The sequence below is a fragment of the Balaenoptera borealis genome (assembly GCF_965194805.1).
Source record: "Balaenoptera borealis genome assembly, chromosome: 1".
Classification (NCBI taxonomy): domain Eukaryota; kingdom Metazoa; phylum Chordata; class Mammalia; order Artiodactyla; family Balaenopteridae; genus Balaenoptera; species Balaenoptera borealis.
The window spans coordinates 92,685,913-92,712,820 of NC_138860.1; the positions used below are offsets into that span (position 1 = coordinate 92,685,913).

At 46.7% G+C, this 26,908-nt stretch overlaps 1 protein-coding gene and 1 long non-coding RNA gene across 7 annotated transcripts in view; one reads left to right on the forward strand and one right to left on the reverse strand.

Moving 5' to 3' along the window:
* VANGL1 (VANGL planar cell polarity protein 1) overlaps positions 1-3,300 on the reverse strand; it is a 56,496-nt gene extending 53,196 nt beyond the window's left edge. Inside the window, exons 1-3 of one of the 5 annotated variants that reach the window (XM_082369388.1) lie at positions 3,155-3,255; positions 2,184-2,358; positions 1,892-1,960 (exon numbers count right to left, since the gene is read on the reverse strand). The gene's annotated coding sequence lies outside the window, so the exon portion shown is untranslated. Of the gene's footprint in view, positions 1-1,891; positions 1,961-2,183; positions 2,359-2,496; positions 2,564-3,154 lie in introns of those variants that run through there. The other 4 variants (XM_082369386.1, XM_082369389.1, XM_082369387.1 and 1 more) reach the window with 4 other exon arrangements.
* On the forward strand, positions 2,454-21,826 carry LOC309617611. 2 transcript variants are annotated; one of them, XR_014238084.1, is made up of 2 exons: positions 2,454-2,574; positions 20,787-21,826. It is a non-coding gene; the product is annotated as an uncharacterized lncRNA (long non-coding RNA). The 2 variants fall into 2 exon arrangements; XR_014238085.1 differs by having other exon boundaries at positions 2,486-2,565.
* The last annotated feature ends 5,082 nt before the right edge of the window (positions 21,827-26,908 follow it).

The following is a 26,908-nucleotide window of genomic DNA, read 5'->3' on the forward strand; positions in this document are numbered from 1 at the left end:
GTCAACTAATTTATTGATTTCCATTCTTTTCCTTGCAGGCCTTCTTTTACCATCCCCAGGTTAGAAGTGAGCATCAGAGAAAACTCTGTGTGTTTTATTGGGTTTATCTGGAGGACCTCAGGGTTGTAAGGGAGGACGGGAAGAAGTATTTTGCTGAACTTGTGGTCTATAAACCATAACACATCATCCAGGCCACTGATGTGGGGATCAGAAGGATTGTGGCATTTGCAACAAACCCAGTGATTCTTTCATTACAACAGTGCTCTTATAAATGAGTGATTCCGGGCCACTATTCACAAGGAAAGAAAATGTCAACCTCATTTTACCTGTCTTGCCAATGATTTCAACTCACCTTCCCAGAATATCTCCTCTTGGCTCCAGTCATCAATTACCTCTGAAACACCCTTAACAGCTGGGTATAGATTTCCAAAAGCTGTGAATGGTTAATGTGTCTGGAAGTCTTACGATGTATATTTGTTTTCAAGTGACCCCCTTGTCCCCTGCCAGATTTTTAAGCTTCGGAAAAGTAAATTTCATAAGTACTACCTCCCCTGTAAATTCCATGATGCCGGGTCCGATGACTGCTGCCCAATAAGTGGTATTCAGAAGGACACCGATGGAGACAGACCTCAGTTGAACATACATGCACCTTTTCATCAGGCTTCGGGTGAGACCAAAGCCACTACTAGAAACATGGTCCAACCCCACGTCCACCTAATCCTGTCTTGTCCACCTTCTGGAAAATGGCACAGCACGATGCCCATACACAACTAGTCCCCTAGCCACAGCTAATTCACTATAAAGTGAGAGAGAAGGGCCATAATAATCTAATGGCTCACAGTTAATCGAGTGCTTCGTATGTATTAGGAACTGTTTTAAGTCATTTGCATATAATATCTCACTTAATCCTCAGAACAAGGCTTATATGGGAGAAAAAATATGAATTTCATGTTACAGTTAAGAAAACCAAGGTGGCATACCTGGTAAGTGCTGGAGCCGGGCCTTGAACTCTGAGAGTCTAATTCCAGAACCTGTGCTCTTGACTATGGAAACTATATAGCAATGTAGCAATTATCAGACTTGTTTATTTACAGAGAGGAGGGGAGGTAACAATCACAAATTGTCCCAAACCACACATAACCCACAAAGAATTCTGCAATTTCAACTCCTACTCACAGGTTCAGTGTCCCAAGCATTGTGGGGAGTCCAAAAGAAAAGAAATGAATCTGAAATAGTTCTAACTCCAAGGAGCTCACAGCCTAAAGGTAGAACCTGCCTATTAAAATACAATGTGATAAGTGCCCACTCAACCCAAATGCTGCTGAGGTCTGGGATAACAAACAGGGTGTGTGTTTGTGTGTGTTGGGGGATGGAGGGGAGAATACCTTCCTCACTCAACATTTGTTTATTCTCCAGTGGACCAGGGTGACCTGGCATTGCTTCTTGGTCAGGAAACCTTCCTTTACGGTTTCATCCTTTTGCTCAAGTACGCAAGGCAATGAAAATGTATTGCCTGGCAAGCAGTCCTTACAAATATGCTATTCTCAAAATTCTCCCATTTTACTTACAAATTAAGTTACAACCAAGTCACACTGCCAACACTGTAACAGTGAAAATTTCACCCTAGCTGTTTCACTAATTATACTGAGAGACACCAAAGTCTAGGAATGCTAAATGCTTATGGATAGGTGAAGAGTGTTACTTCTTTGAACTGGAGAATAAACCGTTTCCTCCCACAAATCAAAGCCCCAACTATATCACACTGATTTAATTCAACTCTAAAAACTCTAATTAGTGGTTACATAAAATGACGAATTACATCCCCCTGGATTCAGACAGTTTCTGCCATCTCACTTAAAGAGCCTAGGAGCTGTGTAATCAAACAACCCACCCACTGGAAGGAGAATGCTAATTAGCATTGTTGATTGGTGACACAAGTTATAATATTTTTCCAGCAACCCTGTAAAATTTATAAACACATTAGTGAAAATGCCAGATTCTTTACAGCTTGCTAGCTTTTGGAATAAATGTCTAAAAATACATGCATTTCCAATCACAGCCCCCCAAAAGGGGTTTAACAAAATGCACGTGCCAGCCACACAATCATCATAATAAAGAGCTCTAACATCTCTTAACGAGCGGCTAAACGAGCTCACAACACCTTCGCGGGGTGGGCTTTATACCTGGTTTGAAGCTGTGAAAACTGAGCCACAGGTTTCTCGGCTCCAAGTCTCACTAGCTCATCTCCGGGCCGCCAGGCCGCGGCTCCGCCCCACTCCTGCCTCCGCCACCGACGCGTATAAATTTTTATAAAGCTTCACACTTCTCCGGACACGTTTGCTTGGGGCAGTTTAAAGCCTGTAGGAGGAAATGAGGTCCTGCCCGTGGCGAAGGCTGCCCCGAGGCGGTGAGATTGTCTCCAACCCGGACGCCTCGGGCAGAGACTAGCCGGACGCCTCCTGCTCCACCCCGGCGTTTTTGAAAGTAAACTCCTACCTGCCTGTTGCGCTCTCCGATGCGCAACCGGACTCGCCCCCCGCCCGCCTCCAGGGCCAGCTCCCTTCTGTAAGCGAGGTGGGAACACAGGCCAGCTCTGTGCCGGTTTCTGGCCCAGGGTCGGGCGGGCCCCCGGGCGCGGGCTGTTCCCGGGTCGAGCCCCGCGGCGGGGTGGGAACCACGGAGCGCGCCCGGCTCCCGGGGTGCGCAGGGCGGTCCGGCCCCAGCCCCGCAGGGCCGGTGCCTCAGCGCGGGTGCCTGCAGGAACGCTCGGCCACTCCCTGCCGGCCGGGGCGCGCACCCCAAAGGGCAGCCAGGGTAGAAGCGAGCGTCCGAGGCGTGGGGAGGAAATGCCCGGACCGAGGAAGTGGGGTGCGCGGGGAGCGCGGCCCCAGGGCGGGAGGGGCGCACCTCGCGGGGATGGGAGAGGAGTGGGGTCCCGGGAAGCACGGCTCGGGCTATGGACCGCGGGAGGTAAGGAGGCTCCCGGCCAGAGGCGGGAGGAGGGCAGTGAACCGGGGTCTGAGTCCGGGGTGGGGCTGCGGGAGGAGGACTCAGGGGCTCGCGGGGTCGCGGGTCCGGGTGGGGGAGTCTCCCCGCGGGAGGTCTGCACCCCGCGCCCGCCGCCCCGCCGCGCCCGGCCTGCGGCGGGACTCACCTCCGCGCCGGCCGTGCGGGCTCCGCGGCCCGCGGTCTCGGCTCGCAGCGGCCCCGACTCTGCGGCCTGCACTGGGCTCCTGTAGAGGCAGAGCCCCGCCGCCGCCGCCGCTGCACTGCTGCTTTCCGCTTCCTGTCCCGGCGCCGCCCCGCAGCCCGAGCCCAGCCCTGCGAGCCCGGCGCGGCCGCGAGCCAAGAGCAGCGAGCGCGGCCGGCCCAGCCGAGGGCCCGGCCCACCTGCAGCGCAGGGCGGGGCTCGCCGGCGTCTGCCCGCAACCCCCAGGCTCTCCGCGCCCCGGACACACACACACTCACACTCAAACACACACACCGACTCACACACACACCCGCGCAGGCACACTCGTACCCACACAGACCCTAAGGGCTGACCACACACACACTCATCCACACATCACAAACACATGGTCAGGGATTGACCCCCCCAGCACCCCAACATACTTGCACGCTCAAGCTTACACACTCATGCACACACAGACTCCCAATCATGCACAAAATTCAAGTCTGTCTGCCCCCACTGGAGCCTCAAAACACATACATTTGCCCAGCAGCCCAGGGACTAACCCCCTCCACATACACACACACACACACACACACACACACATACACACACACACTCAAATACACATATTCCAAGAACCAGCCCACAAATATCCATATATACCCACACCTCAACCCACATACACACTCACACTTAAACTCACATGCGGCTCAGGAAATGACCCCACATATAACCAGGCACACCCAGACCCCCTATAGACCCCCAAAGCCGACCCTACCCCCCCTCCTCCCTTTAACAGCGTGATCACTGCCCCCCAACCCCAGTATCCTAGAAGCTACTAGAAGAGCACACCTCTGAAGGCAGGCAGTCAGCCCCAGGTTCCAATCTTGATTCAACCAGGTCTGCTTCTAAGTCTTTGTTTCCCCATCTGAAAAGCAGAGAGGAAGATAAAGCCAGCCTTTGCAGGATAGTGGTGAGGATTATGAAAAGTGGCTGGTGCCCAGTAGACACTGAACAGTTGCCAACTATTCATATGAATATTTACACTCTTCTTACTTAGTTGTCTTGTGTGGGTGAATAGGGTTAGGGATCCATGTGGAGAGTCTGGAATCTGGCTGGGACCCAAAGCAGCTTACATGGCAGCGCTGCCTAGTAGAGGTGGTGTATAATGAAGTAGTGTGGGCAGTGGGGTGGGGAAACATACCCACGCTGAACTAGCCTTAGTTACGGAACTTTAGCCCCCAAAGCCCTCACTCTTCCCTCACCACCTCTTCCCCATCCTCCCTAGTCCCCATTCTCTCTCCCATATATATTATATTTCTTGAGGATATTATATGTTCAATGTAGGTGATCTTCATGCAGCCCCATCCGGCCACCAGGCTTACTGCTCACTCTTGGCCGTGTAAGGCGTCTGACCCTCCCCGTCGCCAGCCTCTTACCTGTCTCCTGAGGGCAGCCAGCCTCCTAAGGGTAAAGCCCATTGTCTGTCCACCCGAATCAGTGCTCAGGTGCAGAAATGTAGAGTTTTATAAAAACATGTCTCTTTCATCTTTAAAGTGTAGACCCTTCAAAGTTATAACAGGCCAGGGATTTCCAATTGTAGTTATGACATTACTGAATAGCCCCCATGAGATCTACAGATCCTCAATGGATTTCCATGAAAAGTGATTTTAGTACACTTTAGTGTATTATGTCTACCTTACCATGTGGTGCTTTTGTGGGAAAGAGAGGTAGTGCAAAATAAACCCTTTTTTAAGATAATAAATTCACCTTTAAATGCCATCTACTGTTTGTTTTTATCTGACAATCTCAAGTATTCGAGTTTAAAAGATGAGTTGGAAAACTTCTCAGGAACTGAATGATTGTATAACCCGGCTCCCATTACCTGTCACAAAGTGGGTCAGCCTTAACCTAGGGTTCGGTTAGCAGGCTTACTGAACTCTTGCCTAGACTCTAGCTTAACCTTAATCAGTAAAAAAGGTAATATTGGGGGCTCCATCTGCCACTCCTTGATGTTATCATTTGTGCCAAAGTCAGTTGGGGAAAGGGGGTACTATGTACTGGGTGCTCTCAAGACAACAGCGTGACTGTAATTCCACAAATTCATGCATATATCTCTCTCCCTTCCTGCCCATTCTTGCACATTTCCCAAACCCTAAAATGCTACCCACTAAAGTTCTTCCTGCTACCAAGGTCCAACACAAATGCTGTCTCTATAAAGCCTTCTCCAGTTCTCCCAACGAGAAAACGTTCTCTTCTCCTCATTTGAATTCTCTGGATTTTTATGTTCACCTTCTACCGTGTATTGGTTATTTTGTCTCACTCCTCAGTAATGTGTAAATGCTAAGTCTTTATCTCTTTTCTGTCACAGGTCTTTCCACATAGTAGTCATTTTGAAAACTACTTAGCGAATGAATGAATGGCTATAAAATACCACTTGCCCCGGGAAATTAATACTCTAATCAGGAAATAATCTAATTGGAAAGTAATCTAATTGGAAAGTTATGACATGTGCACATAAAGATAGTTAACAACAAAAGAATATATAAAATGCTAAATGCACTATTGGCACACTTTTTACGAAGTCACTTATCCAGCCTCAAGAATTCTGAATACACCTGAAAAACAGGAGTTAAGTGAAAAAGGCCTCTGATCAACTGAATAGGTTGCATAAATTTATGCTTTAAAACCGATAGACTTTGGGACTTCCCTGGTGGTGCAGTGGTTAAGAATCCACCTGCCAATGCAGGACACATGGGTTCGAACACGGGAAGATCCCACATGCAGCGGAGCAACTAAGCCCGTGTGCCACATCTACTGAGCCTGCGCTCTAGAGCCCGCGAGGCACAACTACTGAAGCCTGAGCGCCTAATGCCCGTGCTCTGCAACAAGAGAAGCCACTGCAATGAGAAGCCCACGCACTGCAACGAAGAGTAGCCCCAGCTCGCCGCAACTAGAGAAAGCCCGCGTGCAGCAACGAAAACTCAACGCAGCCAAAAATAAATAAATAAAAATTTAAAAAAACCAAAACAAATAGACTTTATACATAGGAGAATCTCTCATGCCCTCACTTAAGACACTGTTTACATGTAGTTTACAAATATTTCTATAAACTTCGTCGTCTGATTCCTAAGCCCACTGTAGGTTAGAAACACATTAAAAGAGAGCAGGAGGTGACCTCAGGAAACCCCAGGGACCACAAAGGGGGGTCATTGCAAAGACTGTTTAACTCCAAAACTCATGCCCTTTCCTTTTACCAGTTCCTCCTCTTGGTACATTATCACATCACAGAATACCGATGACCCTGAGTTATAAAAGTTAGACGGATATTCTGTAGATAGTACTCTATTTAAGAAGACAGGGAAGGTGTTGGAAAAAAATTAGATTTCCATCTAAAATGGTTGAAATGTTAAGAAGTGCTGGTTCTTTAAAAGTCCATTTTCTGTAAAATCTACATATGTGTAATATCTGCTTCTAGGTTAATAATGCCAGTGATGAGGTGCTAAAATATGGGTTATTAGTGCCTACAGGGAGAGTCACACGGGTCTGAATGGTCAAGGTCAGCTTGTCCATGAGGACAAGAAAAGAAAAGAAGGAAAAGAGGAAAGAAAGAAGTGGAACGGGCACAGGTGGAGGACAGTGGCTGCAACAGTGACTGGCTCATCTCAAGTACTTGCTTAATCAATGTGAGTTGAATAAATGGGTAAATAGTATTTCTGTTTGGAGTCTGGGCAGGGGTGTGGAGAGAACAGTGTCTGAGATAGAGTCAAGGGCAGTGAGCAGAGTGGTTAAGCTCAAGAAAAGGGCTCATGCTGAGACATAGAGGATTCAAAGTTGAGTGGCTAGGATTAGAAGATGGAGAACTTCGAATCCAACATTGGTGTCTGAACTTTTTAAAATGGGCTAGCAATGTGATAAAGTATTCATCCACCCATCCATTCATTCAAAAACACATACTTAGTACCTACTAGAGGCAGGCAATGTATGAGCTACGGAGAAACAAAAGTAGGTAATGTAACATTGATCCGTGATTCAACAAGTTAGTCAACAAATATTTATTGAGCACTTACTTTTTTAAATTAATTGATTAATTAATTAATATTTGGCTGCGTTGGTTCTTCGTTGCTGCCTGTGGGCTTTTCTCTAGTTGCAGCGAGAAGGAGCTACTCTGTTTTGGTGCACGGGCTTCTCATTGTGGTGGCTTCTCCTGTTGTGGAGCACGGGCTCTAGGCGCTTGGGCTTCAGTAGTTGTGGCACGTGGACTCAGTAGTTGTGGCGCACGGGCTTAGTTGTTCCACGGCATGTGGGATCTTCCCGGACCAGGGATCGAACCCGTGTCTCCTGCATTGGCAGGCGGATTCTTAACCGCTGCACCACCAGGGAAGTCCCTATTGAGAACTTATTAAGTGCCAGTCACTATTCTAGGCTCTGGGGGTAACATCAAAATAGACAAAAGCTTCTGCCCTCATGGAGTTTATATTCTAGTGAGGGGGAGATGGGCAAATGAGCAGCATGTCAGATGGTTTAACAAGTGCTCAGGCGAGAACAAAGCGGGATGGGAGACAGGGGTGGGGGTGGGGTGTGCCCCTCGCTGTCCTGGAGGATGTCTTACTGCAGCTTCAACAGAGCCTCACAGTGGAAGAGGAGAGCGCTGGGACGGGGACCAGAGCAGCACAGAGAAAGGGGCCAGCTTAGCCTGAAGAAGCGGCGTGGCTTCAACCGGCCATGACCCTGGGAGCAAAACTTGAAGGATGAGTATTTGACAGAGGAAACGGGAGGAAGCATTCTGGGTACAGGCACAGAAGCGTGGCAGAGTACGTCCAGGAGGCCATGTCTGACCGTGTGCCGCGCGGATGCGCCGCAGGAGAGTGGGGGCGGGGTGGCACAGGGGGCCGTGCAGAGCCGCAGGTCTGGAAGGATGAGGCACCGGAATGCCGCTGGTGTCCGGAAGGAGAGGAAGGAAGTTCTGAAGCAGCACGGCTCCTCGGGGGCCTGCCAGCAGTTTGGCCTGGGGAGAGCATACGGGAGGAAGCAGGGCTGGGATGGGTGGAAGCGGGCAGCACGACCTGGAGAAAGGGGGCAGAGTCGGGAGCTCGCAGGGCTCTATGTGGTGAGCTTAAGAGCGTGGGTTTTATCTGGTAGGCAATGGGGAGCCATTGAAGATTTTTACGGAGAGGAATAAGATGAGCTGACTTTGCGGCTTGGAGAGTGGCTTTTTGAGGAAAGAGTGAAGGCAGAGGGACCAAATAGGAGAGACATAGGGAGCCTGAAGTGATGAATGGGCCTGAGTTACTGCAGCCTTTGGAGGCAAATATCAGTCACAAATGGGGAACAGAGAGGAAGAAGAAGTTCAAGGAGAAAAGGTAAGTTCAGTTTTAGGTATGTTGAGTGTAAGTATCTTTGGGAGGTGCGGGTGCAAACAATAAGAGGTCACATTTATTGAGCATTTATTATATGCCAGCACTGTTCTGAGTATTTTATAGGTCTTATTCATCCTTCACAACAACCTATGTTTTAGGTATTATATCATCTATATCCATTTTACAGAGAAGGAAACTCAGGCATAGAAAGGTTAAATAAACGGCAGGAGATCATGCAGCTGCTGACAGGTGGTGCCAGGCTTTGACCCCAGTTTTGCTGACCACAGACTCCCCGCCTTTAATCCATCAGCTATACTGCTTCTTAGGTAAGATTAACAAAAGATTAGACATAGTAGGAACAAAGATCAGTGAACTTGAAAACATAGCAATAGAAACTATCCAAGTTTGTTAACCTCTTCTTATGCAATGTGTAATCTGTTGTTAATCCCATCCAGTGTACTTCTTCATTTTGTAGTTTTCATCCTAAAAGTTTGATTTGTGTCTCTTTTATATTGTCCATGTTTCTACTTAAATTTTTGAAGCTATGAAATGCAGTTATAACTATTTTAAAGTCCTTGTCAGCTAAATTTGACATCTGTATCAATTCTTTGTCATTTTCAAATGGCTGATTGATTTCTTCCCCCTCATTATGGTCATATTTTTCTGCTTCTTTGGATGTCTAATAATTTTTTATTGGATACTAGACATTGTGAATTTTTTTGTTGACTGTTAGTTTTGTATTCCTATAAATATTCCTGAGCTTTGCTCTGGGATGCAGCTAAGTTACTTGGAAGTCGTTTGATCCTTTTAGGTCCTCCTTTTAAGACCTGTTATGTGGGACCAGAGTCATGTTTACCCTAGGGCTAATTGCTTCCCAATACTGAGGAAGACATTTCTGAGTACTCTACCCAACACCCCATGGATTATGAGGTGGGAACAGGCACTATTCCTAGTTAGTGTGAGCACCAGGTACTTTTCCCTCTAATCCTTTTGAGTGGTTCTTTCCTCAGTCTCAATACTCTCCTCACATTAACACACTCATCAGTATTCTGTAGAAGTCGTTAAAGGGACTCTCTGAGAATCTCTGAGGTTCTCTCTCTGTGCAGCTCTTTCCTCTCTGGTACTCTCTACTGGAAACTCTAGCTACCTTAGTTTCTCTGGACATTCAGGGAAATATCTCCTTATCTCATGCAGTCTTCTGGGCTTTTCCGGGTTTGCCTTTCCTAACCACAGTAGGATTTCTCCCAAGAGAGTAAGCCTGGGCAATCATAGGTCTCACTTTGTTTGTTCCCCATCTATCAGGGATCACTGTCCTCTGTTGCCTAATGTGAAATGTCTCAAAACCACAGTTTTGTGAATTTTGTCCAGTTTAAAAGTTTTAGGCAGGAGGGTAAATCTGGTCACTGTTATTCCATCTTAGTTAAAAGTAGAACTCCTGGATGATTTACATGTAATTTAATTATTGACTTGGTTGGCTTTATATCTACTATGTTGCTCATGGTTTTCTGTTTGTTCGATTTGTTCTTTTCCATTATTTTTCTTTTCTTGCTCTCATTTGTATTAATTATTTATTCGTGATTTCATTTTATATCCATTATCAATTCATTCGTTACTTTTCTTAAAGACTTTTTTAGAGCAGTTTTAGGTTCACCGGAAAATAAAGAGGAAGGTACAGAGATGTCCCATGTACTCCATGTATGTACACTGTACATGCACAGCTTTCCCTGTTATCAACATCCCCCACCAGAGTGGTCCATTTGTTACAGTTGATGAACCTACAATGACACATCATAATTACCCAAAGTCCATAGTTTACCTTAGGGTTCACTCTTGGTGTTGTAAATTTTATGGGTTTGGACAAGTGTATAATGACATGTATCTATTGTTATAATATCATAGAGTATTTTCACTGCCTTAACAATGCTTGGTGCACTGTGTATTCATCCTTCCCCCTCCCCAACCCTTGACTTCCACTAATCATTTTTGTGTCTATATTTTTGCCTTTTCCAGAATGTCATATAGTTGGAATCATACAGATATAACCTTTTCAGATTGGCCTATTTCACTTAGTAATATGCATTTATGGTTCCTACAGGTCTTTTCATGCTTGATAGCTCATTTCTTATTAGTGTGGAATAATTTTCCATTGTTTGGATGTACCACAGTTTATTTATCCATTCACCTACTGAAGAACATCTTGGTTGCTTCCAAGTTTTGGCAATTATGAATAACGCTGCTATAAACATCTGTGTTCAGGTTTTCATGTGGACATAAGTTTTTAACTCCTTTGGGTAAATATCTAGGAGCACAATTACTGGATCATATGGTAAGAGTATGCTTAGTTTTGTAAGGAACCGCCAAACTGTCTTCCAAAGTGGCCATACCATTTTCCATTCCCATGAGCAATGTAGGAGAGTTCCTGTTGCTCCACATCCTCACCAGCATTTGGTGTTGTCAGTGTTCTGGATTTTGGCCATTCTCATAGGTGCATGGTGGTATCTCATTTCAATTTGCATTTCCTTGATGATATATGAGGTAGAGCATCTTCTCATACACTATTTGCCATCTGTATGGCAGTGCTGAAATGTCTTTTAAGGTCTTTGGCCAATTTTCTAACCGGGTTTTTTTTTTTTTTTCTTATTGTTGACCTTTACTAGTTCTTTGTATATTTTGAGTAACAGTGCTTTATCAGATATGTCTTTTGCAAATATTTCCCTCCAGTCTGTGGCTTGTCTTTTCATTCTCTTGACATTATCTTTCACAGAGCGGAAGTTTTAAATTTTAATGAAGTCCAGATTTTCAATGATTTCTTTCTTGAATTGTGCCTTTGTTGTTGTGTCTAAGTCATCACCATACCCAAGATCATCTAGGTTTTCACCTATGTTATCTTCTAGGAGTTTATGTTTTACATTTAAGTCTTTAATCCATTTGAGTTAATTTTTGTGAAGGGTGGTCTGTGTCTAGATTCATCTTTTTTACATGTGGATGTCCAGTTGTTTCAGCACCATTTGTTGAAGAGACTGTTTTTGCTCCAATGTATTGCCTTTGATCCTTTGTCAAAGATCCGTTGACTCTATTCATACGGGTCTACGTCAGGGCTCTCTGTTCTGTTCCGTTGATCTACCTTTTTCCCGGTCATGCTGTTTTCTTGACATCAGTGTAGAATCCTGGACCCAAGATCTTTCTTGCTATCCCTGGGGGTAGAGGATTTTTACTTCTACTCTTCTTTTAGCAGCGATGGTTCTTTGCCTGTTTCCTGGGGGAGAGTTTCCTACCCTCTCCCAAGAAAGGTGGATTTTACTCCTTGTCTCAGAAGCCGTGCATCTATAAGGTACACTCTCTCTCCCTCAACAGCTTAAGGCTTTTGCTTCATAGGAGAACAGGGTCCAGGGAAGCAACAGGGCTTTGTGCCTGTCCCACTCAGCCATCATTACCTTCTTCCCTCCTGTGTCAGAGGAGACTCTCATCAATCTGCTGCCCTGCACCCAATCTCTCTTGTGAGCACCCAGTAGAGGTTCACGAAGAAGAGCTTACAAGTGAAGCAAGCTCTCCTGGTGCCTAGTGCCCCACTATTCCAAACTGACATGCTGACCCTCTCTTGGCCTCCAAGAATTTGTTAAGTTTTTAGCTTACTTTTTACTTGTTTGTTAAGCAGCCTCATCTTTCTCCCAGGCTCTGCCAAAGGAGAGACACTGTGTGTGTCCCACCTTGCCTTTGAGGGTCTTGTTCCTCCTTGGAATCTGGTTAACTTAGTTGCCTTGTGAACTCAGATCACTCATGGGCTCTATAAAAGTTATAATTTTATAGCTTATCTAGCTTTTGCTCATTGTTAGGATGGGAATAACATTCTTTCCAGCTCTCTTCGTCCTGAGAGAAAGCCTCATTCTCTTAGCATCGAATTCATTCTTTTTTTAAAAAATTTTGTTTAATCTTTTCAAATTATTATTATTTTATTTTTTTGGCTGCGTTGGGTCTTCCTTCCTGCGCGCGGGATTTCTCTAGTTGCAACGAGCGAGGGCTACTCTTCATTGTGGTGCGTGGGCTTCTCATTGCGATGGCTTCTCTTGTTGTGGAGCACGGGCTCTAGGCATGCGGGCTTCAGTAGTTGTGGCACACGGGCTTAGTTGCTCCATGGCATGTGGGATCTTCCCGGACCAGGGGTCGAACCTGTGTCCCCTGCATTGGCAGGCGGATTCTTAACCACTGCGCCACCAGGGAAGTCCCCGGATTCACTCTTTTTCTTAATGGCCAGAAGAGGTGAGTCTCCCGTTTCACACAGAGGAAACTGAGATCTTGGAGAGGTTATCCGCCTCGATTGGTAGGTGATGATGCTGGGACTCCTTAGCTACCAGAAATCTGTGAGGTCTTCATTGGGATGGAGGGGCAGGATGAGACATCAGAAAGCTTGGGCACCCTGAGAGGTGAGAGAGCATGGGGAATAGAGGCTGCCCAAGGGGTGAGGGTCCAAATATTCACACTTCTGTCAGAGGCAAGAATCTAGCTATCAACCAAAACCAAAAAGCCTGACTGGGTGGCTTTCTGAAACATCACTGGCCAGGAATTGACCCACCCAGGGTAGGGGAGGAGGATTGTGGAGGACGGTGATGATGCATCCACCACAACTCTGCTCTGCACTCAGGATCCAGGACGATGCCTCACACCACCCCCCCCTCCACCGCCTGCCCCCCTGACCTTCACAGCTGTGCTCTCCACCACTCCCAACCTGCTCCATGTCCCTCCACGATGCAGACACACTAGCCTACTTGCTGTTTCTCAAACACATTCCTCCCTTTCCTGACATTATTGACTTCTTCAAGGTGTTGCCTGAACCTGTAATGCCCTGTCTGACTCTCACAAAATGCCCTCAGTTCTGCCTTCCAAAGCTGAAGATAGGGGGGAACAACTCCATGTGTATATGTGTGTGTGTGTCCATCCAAGAGAGTGATGAGGGCAACAGTGTGCATTGTGTACGTGAAATGAAAGTAAGGCTCTGGGTGTGACTGGCAGGAGGAGAGCACCCCAGGAAAGGTGAGGGATGGCTCAGAGGGCACTCAAAGGGGAGGAGAGACAGGCAGAAATGGGCTTGCTCATTTTATCACAATTCTAGAGCATCCCTGGAGAGATGCATCTCATCCATCAGTGCTAATGTTTTGGTAAGACACAAGTGTCTAGCTACAAATGAGACAAGAATTAACACAGCAGGGTAACGATGACAGCTCTTGCTGGGGATGCTCTTTCAAGCCAGCTGCATGAAAAGGGACCCAGTGAGGCTGCCCCTGCTGCAGAGAGAGGCACAGACAGGGTAGGCGCACCTAGGTGAATGGCTTGAGGGGTCGCGGAAGGTCTAATGTAAGAGTGGATGAAATCCCACGATTAGGGATTCAATACTTTACCATGTCCTCCATACCATGTCTTTTAAAATGCAAATCTAAGAAGGGTGATATGTTTGATTCCTTTGGTTTGGTTTTATGTGAACAGCATGGGCTTTGAATCCATTAGAACTGAGTTCAAATCCTGACCTTACCAATTACCAGCGATGAGCACTGCGAACCTTTTGTTTTTAGTCTTTAACCCTTCTGAGCATTCATTCCCTCGTCTGTAAAATGAGGACAATGATACCCATCTTACAGGTATGTGAGGATGAAGTGAGATGGTGAACATAAAATGCCTCACACAGCATATCTCACAAGAATCATCCATTCACCCATTCGTTCACCAAATATTTATTGAGCACCTACTAAGTGCCAGGTACCCCTCTACATGCCGGGCATTCAACAGTGAACAGGGCGAATTCCCCACCACCATGGAGCTCGTATTGTAGAACAAAGTGATAAAAAAGTAAATAAACAGGTAAATATAAAGTATGTCAGATAGTAAGTGCTCCAGAGGACAACAGAGCAAGGGGGTAGGGAGTATGAGGAAGGGACATCATTCCAATTTTATATGCGGTGGTCAAATGCCTCTTCCTTGAAGTGATATTTGAGCAGGGCCTGAAGGAAGTGAGGGTGTGAGTGCCAACGATATGGGGAGACAGTTGGTAGAGGAGCAAAGAGAACAAAGGTCTGGAGCCTGTGGCAGGCTGGGCAAGTGTGAGGGATGAGGGAGGGCAAGGAGGCCAGGGTGGCCTGAGCAGAGTGAGGACGGGAGCCATGGGAGAGGAGGAGGGGCTGAGGGTGTTATATGTCCTGTAAGACTTGTGGGCCCATGAGAACCACAGCTTTTACCCTGAGATGGAGCCGTGGGAGGGTCATAATAGAGGGGTGGCCCATGTTCACCCGGGGTGCTGTGTGGAGTGTAGATTGCAGGAAGGGGAAAGGTATAGACACTGGGAGACCATTCAGGGAGCCATGGTGATGTAAGGAAATGTTGTCTAGGACCTTGGTCCAACTGTGTGGCTGGCGAGAAGAGATCAGATCCTGGATAGAAAGTGGAGGCAACAGAATGTGCTGGTGAATGGAATGTGGTGTAAGAGGGACAGCAAGGGGGACTACAAGGTGTTTGACTTGAGCGACCGGAAGGACAGATGTGCCAGTTACTGAAATGAGGAAATTGAAGGCGGTGGGCTACGAGTTGGTTTTGGACATGTTTGTTGGACACCCAAGAGGAGCTGTCAGCAGACAGATGGAGGCATGAATCTGGCATGCAGAGAAGAGGTTAAGGCTGGAGGGAGCAGTGGACAGAGGGAGCAGTGGACATAGGGAGGTAGGGCAGTGTTTGGGGACCGTCCCTTCTTTTTCTCCATGTAGGTATGTCTGTAGGGGGGCATAAAGAAGGCACTGGATGGAGGGCAGGGCTCTGACAGTTCACACCCAGGTTCCACCCCTTCCTAGTATGTGTTTTTTCAGATGATTGTCTGCTTTGAGCTCATTTGTTTGTCCATGGAGGAGGAGGTGGACCAGATCATCTTAAGGTCTGACACACCATGGCTCTGTGTGTGTCTCATGGAGATTCAGACTCACTTAGAAAAAGAGGTAACACAGCAAACCATCCATAACCTGTGTGGGTCCATCTATCAGTTATCTACCTGGGAAGCAGGGGAAAGATCCTGAGGGTTAGAACCCACAGAGGCAGGTGCTAAGGGCGGGGGTGAGAGCCCATCTGGAAGGATGTGGGTGCTACTCTTCAGAGCAGAAGGGGCAAAAGATGGGCTTTGCATTGCTGCCCAGAGCAAGAAAGAGTGGACTTCCCACCCCTGCTCTCCAGGAGCCTGGCCATCCCAGCTGCTGAGTGTCCTGTTCATTTTGCAGCTCAAACCTGAAAGCTCCATTTTCCTAAGAGAATTGACTGCCTTTCCTAAAGGAGGCTGTTTCCCTGCCTGAAAGCACTGATCACACTGCAGCTGCACAATTCGGTACAGGCTTCCAGTTCTACAACTTACTGAAGGAAATAGTTCTTTGGCCTGAAACCTGCCAGTCTGTGATTGGTGGCCCCTCAGAGAGTGTCCTAATGAGGCGGAAACTTCACTTGCTAAGAGAGAAATTAAACCGTGTCATTAGTATTTCAAGTTATCAAAAGGGGGGCACTTATGGAATAAATTATCGTGCAATAAAAAAACAAAAGCAGTCAAGTCAAATTAAGCAAGAATATAAGTTAAGCCATGAATACGGAGCATGATGGGATTTAAGTAAAAATGGTTGAGAATTACACCCAAAAAGTGCCAGGGACATGCTGGTCAGAGGTGATGCCCATGGTCAGAGGGTCGACAGAGTCCTAGGTCCACGCCATTCACAGCAGGGAATCGGATGCCACCTCCATTGGTCCAAGGAAGGCAGAGACAAGGATGATCGAGGACGCTCAAACTCTGGTGTGTGGAAGAATCACCTTTCAAACTGAAGGAGTGCTATGTCCATCCCCAGAGATTCAGTATGTCTGGGATGTGGCCTGGGATTCTGTATCTTAACAAACACCTCAAAGGAGTCTGCTTCAAGTGATCCTGCGCCACCCTTGAAGAAACACTGGTATAGGAGGGGAAGGTCCCACCCAAGGAGGCTGGGGACTAGGGGAGGGTTTCAGTGTTTTAGTAGCGGGTTTTGCTGGCAGTGGAGATGGAAGCCTGGCCCTGGACATACCAGCAAGGCAGCAGTAGGATCAGGTTGCTAATTGAACCTGTGAAGGCTCATCCCTGGTGGCCAAGTATTGGGTCCATGTAGACAAGACCTACTCTTAGCCCCCGGATGACAGGCAGGGGAGTGGAGAAACTAGGAAGGCCGGTGGAGGATGTTTGTGACTCCACCTGGGATGAACAGGGAAGGGAGAAGAGGACCATTGGCAAACTCTATGATATGCCAACAAAATTTATGAGGGGCGTGTATATCTATTTGTGTTTCAACCATGGCTGACTTTGATAGGAAAGGACTTTGTTCCCCAAAGATTCATAAACAGGAGTGTTACCACTGGGACTCCCTGGCTGAATATAGGAGGACTTATTTTTAAACAAAGAGTCAAATTTTACAGAGAAGAAAGCCCGTCACAGAAGCTTCGTCGTTGATCTAAAATGGGAGGATGCATTCTCAAGGGGTGGGCTTGCATGGCATTTCTCTTCCTCCTGGTGTGGAGGAGAGGGTAGGCTCTCCCATGAGGATGCATAAACTCGCCAGCCTGTGGTTATGGATGAGGCCCCTTAGCTGGAGTGACCACCCCATGTAAGCTCATCACCTCCACCTGTGCCAACACAGTACTCTAGAAAAAGTGGGCTATGAGACAGGTCAGCAAGTAATAGAGAAAGAGGGTGCAGGCGCATCTCAAACCAGGCAGTAAAATTAGTCAACTTTTCAACCTGCAGCTGGAATAGAATCATTCAGCTGAGATCATAATTTTGTTTCCTGAGGTAGCAATTTATAACCCTAGACGGGTATAAAATAAGTATAGAGATAATGAAACACTGGATGCAGAATTCTTTCCAGTGGGTTCTATTGTATGGGATTTGTAACAAGTCTTGAAATCATTCTACTGCTTTGTATATGCTTTGTCTGCTTTTCTGTTTTTATGATGTTGGAAATGGATAAGAGAATCTGACACACCACATTTGCAAGACTGATTTATTAATTTGCAGTTCTCATAATTGCTGAGAATAATTTTGCTCTTGCTAAGCCTGCCACGACAGGAGTTTCAATTACCTGGAAGAATCCAATATATTGAATTTGTGATTGTACTTTTAAATGTCTGAGGAAGTGTGATTAATTAAAAAATAAAGTAAATGTTTAAGAAGGATTTAATCTGTTAAACTTAAGTTAGTTGACATTAATCAAAGAGCCAGTAGAAACAACTTTTATACTTCTTTTTCATTGCTGGATTTGCACAGAAGAAACTGATTTGTAGGTTGAGCTTGAAGGTTTAAGATAAACTAGGCTTTAAGAATTAAAATTTTGATATATTGCAAATTAGATTTTGAAAAAAAAACCACAATGAACTGTAATTAGTGTTTTCAAGGTACAGAAGTCTCCTTTCTCCATATGAAGAAAAGAAAAGAAAAAAATTATAGCCACATTCTCATCAGCTCCCTGCAGGGTTGCTCCAGGTCTTGCCCCAAATTGGTTGTTATTGCTCTTATTAATTTCTGCCAACCTTACGAGTCAAAAATGATATTTCATTATTGCTTTAATTTACATTTCTATGACTACAGAGAGGCTAAACATCTTTTCATCTTGAATTGGACATTTATGGTGGTCTCAGAATTTCTGCTGAAGCCTGAAAGCTAAAAACAGTACGTGATACTGTGTGTGGGAATGTAAACTGGTACAGTCACTGTGGAAAACAGAATGGAGGTTCCTCAAAAAATTAAAAATAGAAATACCATATGATCCAGCAATTCCACTTTCGGAAATGTATTCAAAGAAAATGAAAACACTAACTGGAAATGATCTATGTGCCCCCAAGTTCATTGCATCGTTATTTACAATATCCAAGTTATGGAAACAACCTAAGTGTCCATCAGTGGATGAATGGATATATAAAATATATATTATATAACTTAATATATATTTATGTATATTAATATGTATTATATTATTTAGCCATAAAAAAGAATGAAATATTGCCATTTGCGACACCATGGATGGAACTTGAAAGCATTATGCTAAGTGAAACAAGGCAGACAAAGACAAATACTATATGATCTCACTTATATGTGGAATCTCTGCTCCCCCCCCGCCCCCCCAAAAAAACCCCAAAGCTCATAAATACAGAGAACAGATCGGTGGGCTGGGCAAAAAGAGTGAAGAAAGTCAAAAGGTACAAACTTCCAGTTATAAAGTAGATAAGTGATGGGGAGGTAATGTACAGCATGGCTAGTAGAGTTAATAATACTGTATTGCATATTTGACAGTCGCTAAGAGTACATCTTAAAAGTTCTCATCACAAGAAAAACATTCTCTAACTATGTATGGCAAAGTCCTAGGACCCACCACTGTGCTCACTCACTAACTGGATCCTGCCCCAGAAGGACACAGCTCATTCCAAAGCCAAGGCCAATCCTGTGTGCACTGCAGCTGGAGGCTGCCCTCCTTTCAACTAAATGGCAAATTCTTTCCTGAGGGGAGATCCAAACAGCACACCTCCATGGCTGCCACATCAGCCAGTGGGATTAAATTACATTTAAACTAGTGATGAAATACCCCCTCCTTCTGTCCCTAGGGCAGACAATGCTGTATTCTACAGGGCTCCACAGAGGGCCTCCAGCAAGATTGAGCCCTAGTTGCCTACAGCAGTAACCAGCTTGATGGCGCACCCTTGGCTTGATTTACCCTCCTTCCTTTGACTCTTTCCCTAGTCCCTCGCATCTGTTCCCTGAGATCACTTCTCAAGTGATCTGCATACAAACCCTGGTCTCAAACTCTGCTGTGGTGGGAACCCAGGCTGAGAGGCTGGCTTACTGCGTCTCTTAGTTCAACAGTGCCCTCTTCTGTTGGTACAATGGAGTTCAGGTTCTTTGATGAATGGCGGAGGGATGTGTGCCATCGTTAGTGCCATGCTTCTGATTCTGTGATACTCTCTGTTTCTAAGGACGCTTAAATTCAGATGTTTCTTCCTCCCTTCCTTTCACTATCAAGCCTCTAAGGGATACCTCCTCCTTCCAAGTTACCCCCCCATCCCCTAAAGTGCTTAAGGCTCACATACTTTCTCTGCTATTGTCATGCTATTATCGTTCTCCTTTTCTATTTCATAAGACATTATCATTATTACTGTACTATATAGTCAGTACTACTTGGATTTACTCACATCTTTACTATTTTATTTTCTCATTATTCTTTCTCACATATCAGATATTTCTTCTGGAATAATTTTTCTTCTTTCTAAAGAATCTTCTGGATTTCTTTTTAGTGATGGTCTTTGGTGGTCAACTCCTTCAGTTTTTGTTTGCCTAAAAATTAATTTAGTTAATCTTTGTATTTGAAAAATATTTTTTATCGTTGTATAATTCTAGTTATTTTTCTCTCAGCAAATTAAAGATATAATTCCACTATATTCTGTTGTTCATTATTGTCTTTGAGCAGACAGTTATCTGTTTAATTGTCAATTTTATAGCCAATTTCTCTTTTCTCTGCTTCAAAGATTTTTTTATTTGCTGTCCTGTAGTCTTTACGTGGATTTACTTATTTATTTATTGGCCACGCCGCACAGCATGTGGGATCTTAGTTCCCCAACCAGGGGTCGAACCCGCGCTTCCTGCAGTGGAGGCACTGAGTCTTAACCACTGGACCACCAGGGAAGTCCCTGGATTTATTTATTTATTTATAAAATTTATTTTATTTAATAAACATTTAGCCCTTTACTAGGCATTAGACATTTCTAAGCTCCTTGAATATCAACTCCTTTAAGTCTCAAAACAACCTTATGAGGTAGGTATTATTAAATGTCTTTTCATATGAGTAGACTGAGGCCCGGAGAGGTTAGGTAACTTCCCTAAGTTTACACAGCTAGTAAATGATAGAGCCATGATTTCAACCAATGCAGTCTGAGGGGTGAGGAAGAAGACAGTCTAAAGGATAATTTCAAGTATTCTGGTATGGTTTGGGAATATGGTGGTGCCTAAAAGATCTAAAAGAAGGAAAAAGTGTTGTGATGATTAATTTTATGTATCAACTCTACTGGGTCATAGGGTGCTCAGCTATTTGGTCAAACATTACTGCCAGTACCAAAATCTGTATTAGTTCTCCAGAGAAACAGAAGCGATAGGAGATATTTATATCTATTTACTATTTATCTATCTATCTATCCCCCCCCCAACACACACTCATTTTTTTTTTAATTGTAAGGGATTAGCTCATGTGATTATGGAGACTGAAAAGGCCCGGATCTGCAGCTGTCAAGCTGGAGCCCCAGGAGAGCTAATGGTGTAGCTCTTGTGTGAAGGCCAGCAGTCTTAAAACCCAGGAAGAGCTGCTGTTTCAGTTTGAGTCCAAAGGCAGGAAAACACTGACGTCCCAGTTTGAAGGCAGTCAGGCAGGACGAAGTGCGGCGATGGGCACATGCTTGTGGAATTCACTGATCTTGCCGTGTTCACCAGCACCCTGAAGCAGATGGCTCAATTCAACAGTGGAATGGCCTCTTGAAGACTCAATTATAGTGCCAGCTAGGTGGCAATATGTTGTAGGACTGGGACATGGTTCTCCAGAAAGCTACATAGGCTCTGAATCAGCATCCAACATATGATGCCTTTCCTTCCATTGCCCAGGTTCACTGGTCCAGGCGTCAAGGGGTGGGAATGGGAGTGTCACCCCTCACGATGACCCCCTAGTGACCCACTAGCAAAATTTTTGCTTCCTGTTCCCATGACCTTATGCTCTGCTGGCATAGAGGTCTTCGTTCCAGAGGGAGGAATGCTTGCCCCAGAAGACACAACAATGATTCCATTAAACTGAGAGTTAAGAGTTCCGCTCGGTCACTTTGAGCTCCTCATGCCTCTGAATCAACAGGCAGAGAAGGGAGTTACTGTGCTGACTTACATGACTGAGCCTGACTATCAAAGAGAAATTAGACTACGACTCCACAATGGCGGTAACGAGGAATATGTCGGGACTCTGGGAGATTCCTTAGGGTGTTTTAAAATATTACCATGCCCTGTGATTAAGATCAATGGAAAACGACAGCTACCCAATCCAGGTAGGACTATGAATGGCTCAGACCCTTCAGGAATGAAGGTTTGGGTCACCCTACCGTGAAGCAAAAGGAAGATGGGATGAGTGAATGAGTAGTGGAAGAAGATATATATTATATATATTATAATTTGTATTATTATATATAATATCTATATATAAGATACATAATACATATATTAAATATGTATATTTGTTTTCTTCCCTGTCTTATTCCTTTATCATGAAGCATAACATGTATTGACTTTATATGATAATATTTAAGTATTGTTAATTTAACATCATAGTATTTAAGCTACAAGATATCAAGAAGAAGAGTAAATGTCACTCAAGGACTTTACTTCCTCTTTTGGGGGAGGAGCTAATGCATTTTTCAGTTGTACATAGGACAGTTGTCTCGTGTGAGGTGGAATTATGACCTTCTTATTGTCTTTATTTGGAAATTAAATATGGTTTAAGATGACGTGATAGGTGCCAGGTTGACAAGGGTGGTCTTGTGATGCTTACTTAATTTTACGTGTCAACTTGACGGGGCCACGGGGTGCCCAGATATTTGGTCAAACGTTATCCTGGTGTTTCTGTGAAGGTGTTTTTGAAGGAGCTTAACATTTAAACTGATAGATGGAGTAAAGCGGATTGCCCTCCATACCGTGGGTGGGCCTCTTCCAACCAGTTGAAGGCCTGAATAGCACACAAAAAGACTGACCTTCCCCTGAATAAGAGGGGGTTGAGGATGAGGTACAGAGATTCAGAGATGACCACGGTGAATCTGTGTGTCTATTTCTACTCATAGTTGTGAAGCCACCAGTCAAAAACACAAGCCTGAAACTCAGGAGCTTTTGCTGAAGATACAGATTTAGGAGTGGTCAGCACAGTTCTTAGAACAATGTCAGTGTATGTAATTATCCACGCAAAGCAGGACGCTTAGAAGATACAGTTCTTCACGAGAGTTGTTCTCAATGTGTGGGCCAGAGCCTTGCCTCACAAACATCTGAGATGATAGTTAGAGAAACACATTCCTAGATTCCCTCCTGACTGAGTTAAAACCTCAGGTGGAGCCCAAGAATCCTCATGTTTAACAAGCATCCGATGACTTTCCTGCACACCTAAGTCAGAGAACGTCTGCCCAGCGAGAAGGCAAACTGACTTCCAGGAGAGCTGCGTGACTGACAGGTAGACAGGTGGCTCCTGAGTCACTAGATGGCGCCAAACCCACATGAAATCTCCAGTTTTGCGCTCAATCGCTCAGCCAGCCGGAATGTAAAAAGGACATGTAAAAGGCTCCTCTGGATTCTTTAAAAGAAATTCTGTAAGAGGATTTCTGCCAACCCTTTCCCACAGTGAAGGAATGACAAAGACTAAAATACCTACACTGACACTGTCAGTCACCCCGAGGAAGGTCTGCCCCAAAGAGCCGAGAGTGATTGGTAGGGAACAGGTAGAATCCTCTACTGACTGACTTCCTTGGACCACACTTGTTCCATCACACAGGTCTAGGAGGTATTGGCGGGAGTCTCCTCAGACCCAGTGAGAGGCAGAGCTGTGGCGAGCCAGGGGTCTGCCCCCTCCCACCCGTGTGTCCATGTGTCCCCAGCACAGGCAAAGCTTTAAGTTTCAGGGTCAGACACAGGGCCTGGGTTGCCCCCCAGAACCAAGGGCATCCTGTATCCTTTTCCTCAGCAATAGCTCCATCTTGTGTCAGAGGAGGATTAGTGGAGGGGAGCTGGGAAGGGAAGAGTAGACCCGGGGGACCACGGGGTATGCGAAGAGGGAAGACAAGGGTACCGCAAGCTAAGAAGAGGGAGCAAACAGGAAAGCTCAGTCAGGAACCCCTGGGAGAGAGAAGATACACCTGAACAGGGTGACCGAGGAGGGTTTCATGAGGGAGCAGGTACGACGGAAGGGGCAGGATTACGGAAAACCAACGAGAGATGACGTTTCCAGCAATGCTAGCAACAGCGGGGAGAGAGCCATTGCCATCCCCGGGCCAAGGGTCAAGTGCAAGGGCAGTGACTGGAATCTAGCGGCAGAGCTGGAGCTGTAGGAGAGAACCAGGACTTGGAGTGCCAGGGCTGGGGAAATGCCCCTACCTTGCCTTCCTCGCGTCTCCTCTGCCTGCTTCCTCCCATCTCTCTTCCTTGGATCTCCGTGGGGGCCTCCCCTTGCCAAGCCCAGCGGGAAGCTAGAGGGTAGGGGAGCCTTTGATGCTGGTGTGAAGTTCAGCCAAGGCAGAGGGCAGAGAGGAGAAGGCAGAACAGGGATCGTGGAAGAACAAGAAGAGGCTATCAGCATAAGAGACCGGGACCAGGAAAGACACCCTTTGGTGTTCAGCCCTTCGCGATTTCATCGTGATGCCGGGAGCAGGTGCTGAATTTTGGGAGCCACAGGTGCCTGTGCCTGGCCCTAAAACTTACTCCACGGTAGACACTTGGGGCAGGTTTCTTAATGCCTAACATGGAACAGCGGGAACGACCATGTGCATCTTCCATGTTTTGTGCAGATTCAAAGAGATAACGTGTGCCTATCACACGAGCCTGGCTGGGGACGGCGGGGGAGAGATGGGGGGACCCAGGGCAAGGGTCTCTCCTCTTGCCATGTCCTCCCTGTATGCCTAGGAATCCAGAGGGTTGGCCAGAGACTTCTATTCCCATGGCTGTGCCTAGTGGCTTAGAACTGAATCAGACTAGCCCTCAGCCTGGCCATTAGGTCCCAGGGCAAGTACAAGGGCTCTCCTGCTGCATTCTCTGGACCAAGGACAGCGCAGGGACTGAGAGGCAACAGGCCAGCTGCAGGCCTGGTCAGACTGGGCTGGGCCCATCCAGTGGCCCCCAACCCTTCCTTTCAACACACAGTCCGGGGGCCTGAATTCTACTTTCCTGAGACAGGGAGCCTTGACGTCTCCACGATCATCTGCGTGGTTGTCCGCCAATCCTCCCCTCGCCCCAGTGCCCTCCCACTCCTCAGTCCTGCCCTTCTTATTCTCAGGGCCCCGGGGAACATCCACAAGGCCAGGCGGGCCGGGCGGTGCTCCTGGAGCCCAGGGCTGAGCTTGGGGATCTGCTCCGGCAATAAGGCGACGTGGCTGTGACCCCAGGGTCAAAGAAATGACCATTTACCACGACCGGAGGCTGGACTGGATTGGCTCCGAGGCTGGGTAGGGCTTTGCAGGGAGAACTGGGGTCCTCTGGTTGCCCGCACACCCAGACTGGGAGGAAGTGGTGTCCCCCGCAAGGCCCAGCACCAGCCTTGTGTTTCTACAGCCCGCCCACTTCCCGTCACGTGCACAGTCCGCTCCCTCTGACACACGCCGCACGTCCCGCCGCGTCCACCGCCGGCCGGGAGAGGACCGCACCGGACCGCAAGGACTGCGGAGGCAGGGCCGGGCGGGCCTGGGTCTCCCCTGCACAGTAAGCCTGAAATGTGACCCCCATATTGTCTCCAAATGTGGTCATTCAGTTGGTGCTTTTTTGTTAAAAAGCATCAAAGAATAATGTATAAATTGCCCTTTTTATGACCCCATTTTGACATTTATCCATTTCTTAAAAATAGAAGCTTCAAGAAATGGAAGTAGATGGGGTCTTTCTCAGGTTGTGAAGGCCTTGCTCCAGAGGGTCACAGAGGATCTGAAATGGAGCAGGTACTTCGTAGTATAGGTGAATTCTAGCGCGCGTGTCCTCCCTCCCCTCTGAGTGAGCCCCTTAATTTAGGAGTAGCCATAAAGTAGATTCTGGTCCACCTGTGAAACAGAGATGGGGAGGGCCCGTGCCTGGTGGCGGGCGTTGGGGGGGCAGGTGAGGGGGGCGGGGGGAGGGCAGGGGTTGGAGGGGAGGGGTCAGGCCAGCCTTCCCTGCTTCCTCCCGGTGGGCGGCTGGCTCTTCCCCAACACAGGGCCTCAGCGGAGGTCCACCCAAGAGGCCGTGCCTCGCAGCCCAGCTTCTCCACTGCCAAAACACACACACACACACACACACACACACACTACGCCCAGGGGATGCTGCAGAGAATTCTCCGGACACCAGCTCTGCAGACTGGGAGCAGAGTGGGCACCAGAGCCTCAAGAGTCTCAGAAACACACAACACCCGGCTAGCAAAAGTCACTAACTCCGGACCCTGACCTCCAGAGGGAGAAGACTTGGCAGGCAGAAGGGCCACTGAGGATTATAAATGTGTCAAGGGAGCACAGTGAGGTCAGGCTTCGTATTAACTTGCTAATAGGACAGGCACTGGGATTCCTGGATGACGGGGGAGTGGCGACGATAACAATACAATAGCCAGCATTTACTTCTGGCCAGGAACCGGGCTAAAAGGTTTTACAGACGTTACCAGCCACCCCAGACTGTGGATATCGCTTTTCCCACTCCAGAGATAAGGAAACGGAGGGCTGACAGAGGTTAGGTAACTTGCTGGCTCGAGCAGGAGTAAGGGATGGAGGATTACAGACTAGATGTCTTCCCAGCTTTTGACACCAGGGTTTCATGTCCCCATTCCTGGAAGGGAAGGAGAGAGGGAGGGAGGGAAAGGAGAGTCTAGCAGCAGACCCCAAAGTAGGCCAAAGTGGCTAAGACGTAGCATTATTGAGAGCCTAAGTCTGAGCTCCCTCCCTGATTTTAAAATCCAATCTGTCTTGAAATCTAAACCACACATTATTTCTTCTTAGCTGCAAGTCTTCTCTCCCTCCCTCCCTCCCTCCCTCCCTCCCTTCCTCCCTCCCTCCCTCCCTCCCTTCCTTCCTTCCTGCCTTCCTTCCTTCCTTCCTTCCCTCCTTTTTTGTTCATCTGCCATGTGATGCCATGTACTGTGCTCTGCTCTAGGCCACTTGGATAATGAAAATGTGCAAGTACTTTGAGAATCCTGGAGGGAGAGTTCTATCTAGAGGAGGAGCCAGGAAGCCTTCCCCAGAGGAGGAGGAATTTTAGTTCAGTCTAGAAGGATTGTTTGGCCTTGGTGTGGGAATCCTTCTGATAGAGAAGTAGAGGTAGGGACTTTAGGTGGAGGGAAGAGCATGTGAGAAAGCCAAACCCAAGAAACTCTCTCCACCAGACTCTACCTGCAGTATCCAAAAACTAAAGGAAATCCCTCTCTTCTCCAGGTCCCCCAAATTGACAAAGGTTTCTGGCTTTCCAGGAAATGACCTTCTTTACTATCTGTGAGAACGGGACCCTAGAAATCAGGAACCCAACTTATACTTCCAGTAGGGCTTTGTGGGCATCAGTTTGATGAGTAAAGTCAGCCCTTGCTCCTTAAAAGAGGCTGGTCATACCTAATTCAATGAGGATCATTCT